General features: G+C 40.3%; 1 protein-coding gene across 2 annotated transcripts in view; it reads left to right on the top strand.

Annotated features, from left to right (window-relative positions):
- Positions 1-13,586, top strand: part of LOC103374166 (ras-related protein Rab-27B-like) — a 67,619-nt gene that overhangs the window by 32,297 nt on the left and 21,736 nt on the right. Inside the window, exon 1 of one of the 2 annotated variants that reach the window (XM_008304207.1) lies at positions 328-468. The exons of the other annotated variant lie outside the window; for it this stretch is intronic. The gene's annotated coding sequence lies outside the window, so the exon portion shown is untranslated. Of the gene's footprint in view, positions 1-327; positions 469-13,586 lie in introns of those variants that run through there. 2 annotated transcript variants of the gene reach the window in all.

The following is a 13,586-nucleotide window of genomic DNA, read 5'->3' as shown; positions in this document are numbered from 1 at the left end:
GTTAATGAGTTTTATTCATAGTCATTCCTTCATTTAGTCAGTGTTGTGCTCAGTTTGTTAAAGTTGGTCATTCATTTATTCATCCATCAGCTGGTCAGTCAGTAGGCTGGTTGGTTAGTAAACCCTTCGTCATTCATCCAGTGGGTCGGTCAGTCGGTCAGCCAGTCATCCAGCTGGAATGCAGCCTGCAAACCAACCACAGCAGCACAGTTAGACGGAGCCATTAAACCAGTCATCCATCCGTCCTGCAGCCAGTCAGCTGCTCGGTGAAGGGAGTGGCTTTCTGCTCCGCTGCCTCCAGCTGAACGTTAGTCTTCCACCCAGTCATCCAGTGATCATCCAGCCTCCCACCCGCTCAGTCGCTCCGTCGGTGGGTGTAAATGCAGGGCTGCTGGTCAGCTGCTCCGGACGCCTCCTCGCATCTCCCTCAGGATCTCCCGCCGTCGAATCAGCCGAGGAGCCGCTGAGGTAAGAAGCTCTCAGCGGCAGAGTTTGTGTTGCGTTTTCAGAGCTGTTTGCTGACTTTTGGCTGCAGGCTGACACATGGAGGAAGGGCTCGTGTGCAAAAACAACAGCAAAAGAAAGTCGTTTATTTAACAAGGAAATGTTGAAGCGCTGCCTCTGAGTTCACACCCTGTTCTACAAGTTGTTGTTGCACTCGGCTGCATCATCCAGGCGCTTCATTATCTGGGCAGATTTTCTCACACTCTCAGTCTCATGATAGCGGTGATGCTGTGGAGGAGAGGCATGAGGCCGCTGCTTTATTAAGGCCTGACACTGAACACACCGCTCCACTTGTTTGGAAAACTTAGAAATAACAAGGAGCGACTTTGTAGGAGTTAATTAGGGAGAAAGTTAAGAAGCAGAAGTTGGTAAAAATATATTTAAAATGAAGATACAGATGGTTTTAGCCGTGAGAAGATCAAGTGATGACCGCTCCACATACTGGGTCCTTTTATGAGAACATTTTGTAATATTGTAGAGTTTAACTTGAACAGATTGTGCTTCTTTTAAACTAAATGATGTAAAATTAAATGTGAGAATACATCTGAAGACACACATGGGCTTAAAATTTCAGGAAACTTTCCTTAAAATGAAAAAACAACTCAATAGTTTCACTTTAAATTGTTATTTTTGGACTTTTAAGGATGCTTCTGTGGCATATGTTGGATCTATAGATGGTGCTGTTGCAATAAACTGGGTTTAAATGTAAGAATGTGACGTATAATAGGAACCACCAGCGTTTTCTAAAGTGGCTTATGAGGGTAATTTTATGAAAAGAGTCAAACATACAAATTCTAAAAAACCCAGTGAGAAGTTAATTTATCGCTCTGTTAGCTACATTGGTAACCAAACTAGCTAACCTGGTGTTTTGTCAATGCTAACTAACAGTTGCTAGTATTTCCTGTGTGTTGCTAATGTTAGCGGTTCAATTAGCACAACACGTTATCGCCATTATTATAACTTCTAGCTTCAATCTTTGTAAATTAGCATCCCGGAATAGGCATTTAACCTCGACTTAATGCTTGATTTGTTTGTTTTTCTGCTACTTTTATCAGATTTTATTGACGAAAACCAAACGAAAATGATTCTAATAGCGAGTATTCTTGTGTAATTGAAGCCTAATGCCACTTTTTTCACTATTAGTTAAACTACCAGTTATTATTTTCTTGATTATTTAACCCATTTGTTTGGTCTATAAAATGTCAGAAAATAAAGTCCCTTTAACATTCATCTTCAAATACATATATTTTTCCAAACGTTGTCAGTTTTGGATCACATAAGAGTTAAAAAGAACAAAATTCTTGCAAACAACAAGTTGTATGTACGCAATGTTTAGCATTTCTGTCATTTGACTCATTAGTTAATTAGCTACGGCATTAATTGATGAGTTCTTAAATTGATTAATTGTTTCAGCTTCAGCGTTCCTTTGCTGCCATGAACTTTTCTGCTCTTTTATTTGTAATTATTTCCACATAAACCGCCCTGTTGCTGTGAATGTGTGTTCATCCGCCGCTGAAAATAGTCCCCGACAAATTTACTATTTACGCGTATTTGAGTAACATTTTCTAAAAGCTTCATTGCTCAGCGGTTTCAGGAAGTTACTGACCCTGTTTTAAAAACGAAACTTTAAATTTGAGGGCCATTTTTCTGTCTGCATTAGTTTAAAATGCACTTTGAGTAGAAACAAATGGGCTTCAACCTGAGAATATTAGCAGACAAACATCCTTGTTTTTGCTCTTTTTATTGGGTTTGTAGACAATAAAATGTAGAACAACATCGCCCATATTCTTTACAAACCTAATGTACTTCCCTTTTTCTTCAGGGACTTCTTCTCACGTCTAAAAACCTGATTGAGCTCGACATGTGTTCAGTTGTTTTTACACTAATTGGGATGAAACTGAATTTATTTCCCAGTCAGGTCGGGCGTGTTTGATGTATTTAATTACCATCCAGAGCAAACACTTTAGTTTCTCTGAACACTTTTTTATTACGTGCCTTGGGAACTGGATTTTTAAAGTCTGCGGCGTAGGAAAAAAAAAACAACCCACCTGCTTTGTTTGAACAGCGTTATCTCAAACTGGTTGGACTGCAGAGCTGAAGAGTCTCATGTGCAGCCTGTTGATGTCTGAGTGCTGATAAACGCTGCTTCCTCCTGCTCACGCTGCTGAGGTATTTCCTCTTTCCTGATTTACGGTGGAGGAGATTCTCAGGGAAATATCTGGTTTAATGACGGTGAAAATACAGAAGCTGCTGTGAAAAATGTTTGTTTCTCGTATTTGAAACCCCGTCGGGTACGAAAATAATGAACCATATTAGTCCTTGCTGAACTTTAAAGCACGAAAAGAGCAGAAACTGAGCTGGATTTTACAGTTTCGTTCACCTTTTTGAGACACGGTTCCAGTTTTATGAGGTCTGTATGAACAGAAACGTGTTTTGGTTGTAAAACACGTGTGAGTTAGTTTGAATACATGAAAAATACACGTGACACATTGGTATTTTCCCATGACTTGTGTGGTTACTACAAAATGCATAACATGCTTTTTTCTTTAATAGTATATAAAATTAGATGCTAAAGTGTTGAGCCATCTAAAGTCATTCAAGCTAACGGATAAAATACAAGTTTAGGAATATTCTCCTTCAAAAACATCAATTTTAGCAAAGGACTTTTCTTACTTTTTTTTTTTTTTTTTTAAATCTTGTGTAATCTTGTTTGGCAAAAAACACAAGAACCTCTATAGTTTTCCAAAAAATACCCCAAAAATACAGAATCAAAAATTGTCGGTTAAACTCGATTCCACTGCTTTCTGTCTCAGAGTAGTTTTTAAATTATAAAGCTTTTATAAAACCAATTTTTTGTTAAAGTTTGTAGACGTTAAACACGGTTTGTCCAATTTAGTTTCTCAAAACTCATCTAAAGATTCAAATAAACCAAAACAGTGATGAAAAACATCTGTTTTGGTGTCTGAATTTAGCCACTCCTCAGTTTTCAGAATTTTTAGATCCGAATTGAAAATGTTTTTTTCAAGAATTTATTTAAATTTTCACCAATAAAAAGTACAGAAACACTTGAAAGAAACAGATTCAGATCGTAACCTGAGGAGCTGCTTTCCTCCTCTGGTCCGCAGCAAAGAAAAAGACCCATTTCCCTCTTCCTCGTATCGCCTATCGGCTCCCGCCAGGTTTGTCTTCGGGGCCAAATTAACGGCTGGATGAAGCCGTTACTGTGACAGAGGTCAGAGGTGAAACGATTTCCAATTTCCCCTCCAGACGGCCGGCAGGGGTTGGAAGTAAAGAGATTAACTTCCAAGTGAAATATCGACCATGAAAAAAAGATCAGTGGCTTCACTGTTAAACAGATTATTAGTTTAATCCGTGTGAACTCTGCCGCTTGTTTGAGACAGAAACAGTTAAATCAACACCGATCTCATCCAAACTGCAGTTTGTACGAGGTTTTACAACAACTGTTCCTCTTGTTTCAGGAATTAGATCTGTTTCTGTGCCTGGGGCTCAGAGTCTTTGTGGGATTGTGGAACATTTTCTGTTCATTTGCATGACTAATTTGCAATAAAGCAAAATAGCTGAAAATAGCTCAGAATTGTACCATTATTTCTCGTGTAACACGAAGCTGAGGCAAGAAAAAAGGTCACAAAAGCACCGTAATGAGATTGAGCAACAGCAAACCAGTGGATGTCGATAAGTTTTAATTAAATTGTAGTGATAATTAGATTTTACACACAGCGCTGGATGCTTTAGTTGGGTTGCAGACCTCAGATGTTATCCACTGTAAGCGTTTTTTTCTTTTTAGTTTCCAGTTATTATTGAACACAACGTCAGACAATGTATAAAAGGGAAAAGAGTGAGGCTCCTGAAGCCCAGTAACAGAGCATAAGTTGAGCTGTTGTGTAACCCTGCAGACCCTCCGGCCGATACAGACGTTGTGTGTTTTTTTTATTGTCCTGGAGCGAACAGCAGAACCACAAAGTCAGCTGACCCACCACATGAGCTCGGCGTAAAATACGAGTCAAACACCAGAGTTGTGTCGAGAAGACGCTGCATAAAGTAGTACGACTATAAGTGTGTTCCATGTAGCCGCTCCGCTTCCAGGTTTCATCACAAACTACGTATATTTAAACTGTCATGGTGTTTAAAATGCAAAGTGGGACTTGTCCAGATCTGCCTTATCGTTTCGAATATTTAATCAGTTATCAATTAACCATTTTTAGTCCAAGCTCTCACTAACGTTAGCAATAATACACGAAAAAAAGCAACAAAATCCAGCAAAAATATGTGAAAAAAAAAAACAACCTGTGGAACACAAAAACTGGAAAAAAACCCAACAAGTATCTGCAAAATAATGAATATTTAGTCGTTTAAATACAGTAAGAGAGTGTAATTGTACAGTCATGTTGTTTATTACTGAGGATTCTTGACAGTTGTCGGTGTGTATAGTTTTGACCGGTGGGTTTTTTAATGGTAACACAAACTGATAGTGGTGTTAGTTACACTTGTGCCCATCAAGTGATCTGCCTCTGATGATTTAAACCTGTGCTAAGATTGACTGATTGATTGAGTTCCCTACGTACTTTCATTGGCATCATCAGTTACGCTCATGTTGTCTTTAGGTCTCTGCTATCACCGACTACATTACCTGAGCTGTCGATGATGTGCTTCTGTTGATTTTCTTAGTTACGAGCTCTAGTTACGCCTTCGTCATCAGCATTTATAATCACACCTGTGCTACAGTTTGTATTCTTATTAGTGAAACCGAGGGTTAGTTTCTGAAGTCTGCCTCCATTTTGGATCTCCAGGTTGGCAAAACCCCCCCAAACTCTGAGGGTTAATCTCATTGTTTTCCTAAATCCCTTCTCGCTCTTTGGTATTATTTTCCAGCCACAGATAGTTTGAGAAAGAAATATCTAATATCACGTTTCAACCACAAGCGTATGTGTTTGGGCCAACAGAGTGATTCATCTTCTCAGAAAACACAAACTCCTCAGAACTGAAGCACAGCCTGTATTTTCTCTTCTTTTGGTTGGAAAAGTGTTCATCTTATAGTCTCCTTGCTGCTTGAATATGCTGAGAAAAGAGTAAAATCAGCACATAGTACAAATATTTTCAATCTAAACCCCCACCGATGACTGTCCCGGCACTGTACTGGTGAACGTAACCTGGTTAAACTCAGGACATCCCAGCGATTGGAGTCATGAGGGCACAAAGCTCAGTCGTGTCTCTTTACATTAGTCTGAATTCCCGTGTTCTGTCCTGATTTGAATTTGATCAGGTTTCATGTGGCCAGAGGTAATGACATTAAGGTCCGGCACTCGAAAAGGTTTCCATCACGACGCTCTCGTCAAAGCGCGACTTGTTAGAGTGTCATTCATGTTTTTATGTTCGTGTCCTTGCTGTGGCGTTCTCGCAAGAAATCCCTCGTCAAACCAACCACGTCTTCTTCTGTTGTTTTTATCCTCCTGCTTTGCAAAAGAAGCCGTCAAACGTTGAAAAGCCGTCGGCAGCAGCAGACTGCGAGCAAACGGAAACGCTCTCGTGAGCCGGATCGCTGCCGTGTTAAAGCAGCCGCGGACAGCAAACGGCACAGCATATTGATTTAGATGGAAATGTCACAGGTTTTCACTGCAGCACTGTAAACACAATCTGTTCAGCCACCAGTCCTCGTGTGTGGACGTTCACACAGGAGACGGGCCTTTTTATTGGCTTCCTCAGTGATCTAATGCACCTGCAATTCCAGTTTTTTCGTTTTTTCTTTTACTGTCGTATAGGTGTTGAGTACACGCTCCAAAAAGCGTGATTCACCTAAAAATGGCGCCAAATGCGGCTTCCTCTGGATTATGTCAAGATGTTGTGGGTGACATTTTGTCCAGAGGGCACCAATAGAGTAAAGCTAATGAAATGTCACCAACTGTGTCCTCTGAGCGTTAAATTTTTAATGGAGATGCAGGTCACCACCTTGGTCCAGACGGAAATATCGAAACTATTGGATGGGCGACCATGAAATAGACCTCGGTGATAGAACAACGCTTCTTCTACAGCAACAAGAAAATAGTTGGGATGTTTCGTAGTTTTGCTTAAATGCATCAGATGCAAACCGCTATAAAAGCACGACAACAAACCTGAAGCATGCTCGTAAACAGCCTATAATATCCCTTGATAGTGGAGCCTCTTCACTTTCCGTCGATTTCCCCGAGGCGTCTGTACAGGTCTTCCAAATTGCGCTAGTCCACGGCATCCAGGACTCTCCTCGTCTTGTCTTGTGTCCACAGACCTCCTCTGGTGAAGGCTTTAGCCGGTGTGGATCGGTGGTTGCCTTTTGGAGACGGGATTCAAGTTTTAAGAGAAAAACAACCTCCTAACATTCTGTTTTTAGGACTGACGGACTTCACGTTGGGTCGCATTTAGAGGCCGGTACAGGGTCTCCATTCAGGAATACTGGCCAGGCCAGCCACGCTGAACCATGACATCGTTCCTTTATCCTTAAATTCATATTTATGTGTAACAACATGTGTTTTTTTTGTTTAGTAAAATTATTTCCTGTTTACCTTGATGAATAGACTAAAGTGATACGACACAAGTTAGGTGGATGAACTCATTTTCTTCTGATCTTTATTAAAAATATGTCAATGAAAATGACCCATAATTTATTAAAATCTGCAAACATTAAATATTAAGATACATTTTTCAGCTTTGTTGCTCGGTCCGTCTATGAAACTTTGTACAGAAACTCTCAGGATCGTAACGTCCTTACACTTTTGGAGATAGAAGAAATTTTCATAGTTCCTCACCATTGCTGATGTGGACGAACACTTTCAGCTCAAAATGGTTCCATAAGGGACCGATGCTGCAAGGGTTATTCGAGGAACCCCTCAGAAATGTTCCTTAGTGTTCCATTTATATCATTATTGTTCTGATTAGAATGGGACTTTTAACTAAACGTTATTGTAGATGTTTAAAAAAAATACTCCACACTCTTAGACGTGGAAGAATCTTGAGCAGCCTTCTGGGGTTCCTCACCATCGCCACTGTGGAGGAACCTTTTGAGTTCAAGATGGTTCCTTCAGGAGCAGCAGAGGTTTCCCTAAGACGGGTTGTTCAAAGAAATGTTTTAAGGTATTGCAATGTACACAGTTTAATAGTGTGAAGTGTCAGGTAGACCAGCATATAACTCTACGAAAACATCCTCCAGGAACTTCTTTTGAACGTTTAGTGGTTCATCCCCAAACCTCCTCCCTAAACTGAGCAGCTAAAGGTTCCTTTCATCCAAGCAAGCAGAGTTCCTTGAGTTCCTTGAGGCTCTCCTCATTCTAGGAGACAGCATGGCTTCAGACTCTCATGAAACATTTGGCCTGATGATATCACTAGAGGAACGTCTCAGGAATGCAAAAATCTCAGAGACCAAGAACCCTGACACATACTCGAAGCTAAATCTGTAGCTGTGGAGTATTTCCCTATTTATTGAGCACTTACTGTTGGAGCTTTAGAGCCGAGTCCTGCTGTTTCACCACTTTGTTCCTCCCATTCTGCCTCCTGGTATTCCTACATCCATGCTGACCTTTCAGATCCAGCTGTGTGAGCAGTCTGTACAGATGTTAGCCCACCGCCTGCTGTGGGATTAGGGAGAGATCGAGGAAGTCCTGGTGGCTTTCACAGATGGATAAATAAATAGATGCAGCACACCTGAGTCAAGGCTTTAATGCTGTATCTGATGTGGTTCTGAGTCCAGAAGACGCTTGACTTTTCCGCCGCGTGAATAAAATCTGATTTGTTTGCACATGCAGACGATATTTTACTCGAGTAGCGATCAGAACAAGTTGTTGTGTTTCATGGGGACAACCGGCCACCTGGCTGCAGTTCAGTTTCACTCCGTCAATCTTCCTGCCCTGCCGTCTCAGATCTGCCTCATTGTTTTCGCTAAGTGGGTCTGAAACGTCGAGGGGTAAATTGAATAGCAAATTGAATAATCAAGGGTCAATCTTGGTGCATGTTAGCAGTTATTGATCGCTGACTCCAGAGAATAGATTGGTAACGACAGCGGAGGCCTTCAACGGAGTCCGCGGAACGGATGGAAAGCAAATTAGTCGTCTGATCTGTTTAAGATGATTCAGAGGCCACATCAGTCAAACACAAAGGTCTCTGACAGACGTCTGCTGACCTTCTGCAAACAACAGATTATTGGGAAACAAACATTTTTAAACTACAGTTTGAGAGGACGCTGCTGAAATACAAAAATGGATTTCCACCCTTAATGCATTTTCGGTAATGACTGAAATGTCTCTTTAAAATCCTGGCAGCTGAGCACATTTTCAACACTGTAGGCAAAGTTGTTATGTTCAGGAGACATTCAGCTGCCACTTGAGAGCTTTTGGCTCCTCGTAATTGAGTGTATACAGGATTTATAGAAGACAATGCATGTATTTACCTCATTGTTACTGTAATGTTGTCACCGCATCGATCTGCTTGTGGTTTTCTTTTTGCAGTGCAGCCCGGAAAAAATCATTAATTTTCACAAGTTAAGTGCTCCCTGATTGGCTGCTGAATGAATACGTGGGCAGTGAGATTAGTTGAGGTAAGACTGTCAATTTAAGCCAATCAGAGGCAGAGTAGGGCAGGCTGTATAGCACAAATAAAGCTCTCCGTACAACTTTTCTAACTAGCCATTTGAAAACTAGTTAGCTCATTAGCTCAGCTCATTTACTAATTGGCCAGTAAGTTCACACACTCTGTCCAAACAGCGTCTTTGTCTGTCTGCAAACCCATTCCTGTTATGTGAAGCTGTTGCTGCTCAGACACTGGAGGCTTACATCAAAGTAACACCGCTAATAAGCCACGGTGGCTCCTCCTTTTATTTTCCTCTCTGCTCCCTGAAAGGTCAACGCTGACGACTCGCTGTTGGTCAAAGGTACCAATTCGCAAAAGTTGGACTCGATGCAAAAATTAGTGGTGATTTACTTCAACCCAGTGAGCAGCTTTACTGTTTTACTTACTGCTGTGTCTCAGCCTTAGTCCCGGGAAACATGTTTTCATTCTATTTATTTTCATTACTTGCATGTAGAGACGTGACGTTAGTGTAATAAAATGTAAATGATGCCGCTTTGTGTAACCTGTGGGATTTCCGTGTGAAAAATGAGCTATTTTATTCTATTTGCAGTGAGCATCAAACCACCGTAAGCAATTTCAGTGAGAAGAGACTGATTAATCCTGTTGGTGTGATTAAATTATTAACACAACGAAGGCTGCATTCAATGCCCTGCTGCTTTCGGCAGTACAATGGAAATCCTTGCTAAACATTTGTGGCGTTTCCAGGGCTGTTTCTCTACACAAACTAGTCTTGTTAGATTTAAAAACTTGGCCAAAATGCAGTTTAGTGATTATGCTGAGACCTTTAGCTGATGTGTTGTTTCACCTCCTCCTCGAAAAACAGTTTGCCTCTTGTCATTTAAGCTGTGAAAACCAACATGCTGTTATGCAGCTCTAAGCTCGACACAAAATCTGATGTTTTGCTCAGAGCCATCTGGTCTTATGAGAATAAATCTAATTTGGAACTCAGATTTGAATGAAAATGTGTTAAAGTGAAATGAATTATTTACTGATTTAATTAAAGGATAAAGGTTGCATTATGTATAAAGATCTAATGAACCCCCAAAATATAACACTTCTTTTTTTTCATCACCAGATAATGAGTGTTTCTGTCTTGCTCCCTCTCAGCATAAATCTCCAGTACTGGAAAAAAAAGAAAAAAAACCTGCTTCCTGTAAAGCCATGGATAATTATCTTTTTTCCTCCCTGTTTCTCTTTTTCTCTTGTTCCCCCAGTCTTACTTATTTAGAGTTTGGACGTCTTTCTTCACATAAAGTCCTGGTAATTCACAATAGTCATAATAATGGTTTGATTATTAAGCAAATTTTAGGAAAGGACAACACTGATGGAGCATAAACAGTATTAAAATGGCTACATGGAGGGAAAAGCAGCAAGAAACAATGCGGCAGTCTTTAACAAAAAAGGTTTTTCTCCCTTGTCAACATGTCCATATGGTGTTTTTTTTTATCGTAGAAACGTGAGTAAAATAAGCAGCGGACACCATGGCTGAGTAGTTCCACCTTGAAACTGCTGTCTGAAACATAGAAAACACGACATGACAATTTCTTTTTACATGTTGCTCCAGGCTCAAGCCATTGACTGAACCATCACCCATCATTTTATAAATGACCAATGATTGCCTGTATATCTTTGGAAAGGCGCTACGAGCCAATGATCTCTGACTTCCAAAGGTCACGGGAAATCCAGTCTTTACATTCTATACGAAAAAAAAATGTTTGTGACAAACTTGATTTGCAGCAAAGACACAAGTTTATCAGCAAATGTGGCCATAAACATTTTTTCCAACAACATTCTGGAAAAAATGAGCATGAACATGTTTGCAGTTACTGTCAACACAGTTTACCTTAATGCCAAACTTCTAGTAACCTTCTAGTTAACAAGTCGGATTGCAGAAAGTTAATATTCTCATATGCATTGCTTTTGTGGCAAAGTTTTTCGGGCTAACTTTGTGGAAAACTGATGGTAGGTTTGAAGGAAGTTTGCCACAAATTCATATTTGTCTAAGCACTCGCAACTTGTAAGTTCAGCTTGCAGTAGGTCTAATTCGTCATCTCATGAAGGAGTCGTATTTGTTTCTCCGCAGACTTGCTGTAATACTCCACACTGTCTACACCTCTTTGTCTTCAGAATAAATGCACAGTGTGTAATGAATCGGTGTGTGTTTAGAGCAGCGCTGAGCGTTGTGGGTCTGTCAGCTGGATTTATGGTTCTCCGCAGAAGTGTAGATTACTCTGGTGTTGGTGCTGATTTATACGAGTTCAGTCTAGGATTTCACTTGTTGACTGTAAAAGCAACACGGCAACACCAGATGGTTGTGTTGTACTTAATCAGACAATGTTGTGTATCAGTTACATGCTGAAATGCTGAGTTACAGAGCGGATGAGGTAAGTAATACATTTCTTGGTAGCCACAAGCTAAACTGGCATCTGAAACCATTTCTGTCAGAGTGAATGACCTTCTATAATTTGTCTTGTTGGTAGTTAAGAATATCTCTGGGAAAGACTCGGTAAAGTTCAAAGAAACCAACACTGAGCATCGGTTAGAGATAAACGAGAACAGCAACTTCTGGTAGCAAAGTCAGCTAATGTTGTTTTTCAGATGTGGTCTCTAAGAAACATGGTGTTTTTTTTCTTATATTTTTGTAGCAGATCTGTCTCTCTGGCTTTGTTTCATCATTCATAGCCAGCAGCAGAGTTGTACAGTTAAAAACAGCTATTGGTCAGTGAAGTTACCCCAGTATTAGTTTAGAATCAAACAGCTGCTCAACTTGTGAAACATATGACATACGACTCAGAAGAGGAATCTGCTCAACCTTAGCTAGTTAGCACTGCCACTGTGATACTGTAGCACTTAGCTTTAAGCACCTTCATGTTTGAGCTGCTAGCGAGGATGTAGACTTGTTTGCCTTGAACTTTCATAAGAAAAAAAAGTCAGTAACTCTTCTGTCCGGTATTTATCAGATTGTTTGGCAAGCGATAGCTAAAGGAAGTCGATGTTCGACGTGTTCTTAACCACCGTTCTGAAGTTCTGAGATCAGTCACTGGAGAGATAATAATAAAGATAAGCAGCATGATGCTATTGATGCTATAGATAGTCGAGTTTTGTTTCTGTGTGAAGAACACTGATGGTTGTTTTCTCCGAAGCTGCAATACAATCTAAATGTCAGATGATTCAAAATTGTATCACCTCTCAAGAATTGCATTTCTATTTCTGAGTTGAAGTACGTTTCCCGGGTATTTCCTATTATAAACAATTATAAAGAAAGACTGTATTGAAAATACAAAACCCTAAATAGAAACAATGCAATGGAACCTGTCATCCCATGAACATGGTTGTAAAATGAGCTGCACACAAGAACTTTCTTTGACTTATGAGCTGTGTCGATCTGCGTTGTTGCATCATGGCTGAACATGAACAAGAATTGGAAGAAGAAGTCATAATAATCAGAGTTGCAGTGGTCGTTCTTGGCACATTGGTTATCTAAGGACATCAGAGCATCTGTGACAGTCAGACAGGGTGAAATATGTTGCACAATGTCAACCTATGTGGCTCGCGTCAAGAAATAAAAACCTTGGTTGCTGTTTGATGTAAAACTGCAGATTAAGCTTTGCTATAAGTACATAGAAGTAGGCCTGATGAATGTTGGGACATTCTTTGGTCAGATGAGACCAAGATGTCAAGATGTGTTTGTTCAGCTCAGATGGAGTCCAGCATGTTTGGTGTGAGCCTGACCAGGACTACCACAGTGAATGCATAGTCCTGACAGTGAAGCACGGCGGTAAGGTGATGGCATGAGTGGTCCATGACATTTTTAGACAGTGCCATGAATGTCTATGGATAAACATAAACACTGGTGGACCAGATGACTCTCAGTCTGCAGAAGCTTGGCAGAAGAGGAATATTCCAGCAGTGAACCATCCAAAAGCACGCTGGTAAAATCACACATGAGTTTCTGAAGAAGGAAAAAGTGAAAATTATCACCTGACCAAGTATGTGTTGTGTTTTGAACACAACAGAACACCTGTGAGGTTTTTTTTAATAGATATGTAGAGCAAACAATGTTTCTTAAGAATGGCAGAACATCTCTCTAGAAACCACGTATCCTCCATGACCAGGGAGATTGAGTTTGTCTTTGAACAACTAAGCTGGAATATGAAATACTAAACAAAATATTTAAATCTCAGTCCTGACAGGTGTACTGGCTTTTGTAGCATTGAGTTCCTACTGTAGGGCCTGTGTGTTTAACACAGTAAATCTAAACTGACAGTTTGTGACTTTACAGAAGAGCAAATGCACACTGTTCAACTTAAACCTCCAAACATGCAGTTACTGTAAGTTGTAGTAGATTCTCAGTCTTCTAGGTAGTGGTACTCCTCATCGTTTTAGTAAAAACAACTGGATACATAGTCGCCCTAACTTTATACAGTTAGAACTAAAGAAGCCTCTTGGATGAAGGTGAAACAGCTTCAGGA

This window comes from Stegastes partitus, unplaced genomic scaffold (assembly GCF_000690725.1).
Source record: "Stegastes partitus isolate 25-593 unplaced genomic scaffold, Stegastes_partitus-1.0.2 Scaffold2164, whole genome shotgun sequence".
NCBI lineage: Eukaryota > Metazoa > Chordata > Actinopteri > Pomacentridae > Stegastes > Stegastes partitus.
This window is presented reverse-complemented; position numbering and strand designations above follow the sequence as displayed.